At 48.6% G+C, this 1,911-nt stretch overlaps 1 protein-coding gene across 2 annotated transcripts in view; it reads right to left on the minus strand.

Moving 5' to 3' along the window:
• thada (THADA armadillo repeat containing) overlaps positions 1-1,911 on the minus strand; it is a 216,528-nt gene that overhangs the window by 29,143 nt on the left and 185,474 nt on the right. The window lies entirely within an intron of this gene.

A 1,911-nucleotide genomic window follows, 5' to 3' on the forward strand; every position in this document is an offset into this window, starting at 1 on the left:
TAGAGGGAATTTGCGTGCGCTGCAGGATTTTAAGCCATGAGGTGTAGTGTGTTACTAATGGTAACTGTTGAGACTGCGGTCCCAGCTCTCTTCAGGTCATTGACCGGTTCCTCCCGTGTAGTTCTAGACCGATCCCTCACCTTTCTCAGAATCATTGATACTCAAGATCTTGCATGGAGCCCTAGTCCGAGGGAGATTGACAGCCATCTTGAATTTCCTCCATTTTCTAATAATTGCGCCAACAGTTGTTGCCTTCTCACCAAGCTGTTTGCCTATTGTCCTGTAGTCCATCCCAGCCCTGTGCAGGTCTACAATTTTCTGTCCTTAGACAGCTCTTTGGTCTTGCCCATAGTGGAGAAGTTGGAGTATGATAGAATGACTGTGTGGACAGGTGTCTTTTATACAGGTAACAAGTTCAAACACATGCAATCAATACAGGCAATGACTGGAGGATAGGAGGGCTTCTTAAAGACAAACTAACAGGTCTGTGAGAGCCAGAATTCTTTGGTAGGTAGGTGATTAAATACTTATTTCATTCAATAAAATGGAAACAAATTATTTAAAAATCATACAATGTGATTTTCTGGAATTTTTTGTAGATCCTGTCTCTCACAGTTGAGGTGTACCTACAATGAAAATTACAGAACTGGCCATTCTCTGTAAGTGGGAAAACTTGAAAAATCGGCAGTGTATCAAATACTTATTTGCCCCACTGTATATAACTTACTCTAGTTTTAAAAAACAGTCCGGCACTATTTCCCAGACTGACTGGGTGATAGAGCTAAAATCAATACCACAATATATTTTTATGCCTCCATGCAGTGACCAGAGATTATATTTCATGGTTGTCCATCCGTTAGGGCCCATTCTTCTGTATGTCAGGAATATCTTGAGGGAACTTCTTCAAATCTGGCACAAATGTCCACTTGGACTCAAGGATGAAGTGATTAGATGTTGGTGGTCAAACAAACCCTACTACTGTGTCAAGTGCAAGAAAAACTTCCTCTTCATTTCTCAGCTGAAGAATCACAAGTGTATAAATGAGAGACAGGAAGCAGGGGTTGGGGCTCGAATGCGAGCGCCTGGTGGCCGGGCCCCCCAGCTTAGCTGCCATGTGTTGGAGTTTACCCCGGCGAACGAGAGGGTCGGTTCCCTGCGCCTTGGGGTCGGGGATAGGTCTCTCACTGCCCTTTGTGGGCCAAATGGCAGTGCAGAGTACCCGGCCTTCTTGGAGTCCCTGGGAAGGGTGCTGAAAAACGCCCCGACTAGGGACTCCGTTGTTCTACTGGGGGACTTCAATGCTTACGTGGGCAGCGACAGTGACACCTGGAGGGGCATGATTGGGAGGAATGGCCCCCCCGATCTAAACCCGAGCGGTGTTCTATTACTGGACTTATGTGCTAGTCACAGTTTGTCCATAACGAACACCATGTTCAAGCATAAGGGTGTCCACCAGTGCACGTGGCACCAGGACACCCTAGGCCGGAGGTCAATGATCAACTTTGTGGTTGTTTCATTTGACCTCTGGCCATATGTCTTGGACACTCGGGTGAAGAGAGGGGCGAAGCTGTCAACTGATCACTACCTGGTGGTGAGCTGGATCCGATGGCGGGGGAGGAAGCTGGACAGACTCTGCAGACCCAAACATATTGTGAGGGTCTGTTGGGAACGTTTAGCAGAATCCCCTGTCAGAGAGATCTTCAACCCCCGCCTCCGGCAGAGCTTTGACCAGATCCCGGAGGAGGTTGGAGACAAGGAGTCCAAGTGGACCATATTCTCCACCTCCCTTGTCGATGCGGCCGTTCGGAGCTGTGGCCGTTAGGTCTCCGGTGCCTGTTGTGGTGGCAGCAATCCCCGAACCCGGTGGTGGACACCGGAAGTAAGGGATGCCGTCAAGCTGAAGAAGGAGTC

This window comes from Monopterus albus, unplaced genomic scaffold (genome assembly GCF_001952655.1).
Source record: "Monopterus albus unplaced genomic scaffold, M_albus_1.0 scaffold320.1, whole genome shotgun sequence".
Lineage (NCBI taxonomy): Eukaryota > Metazoa > Chordata > Actinopteri > Synbranchiformes > Synbranchidae > Monopterus > Monopterus albus.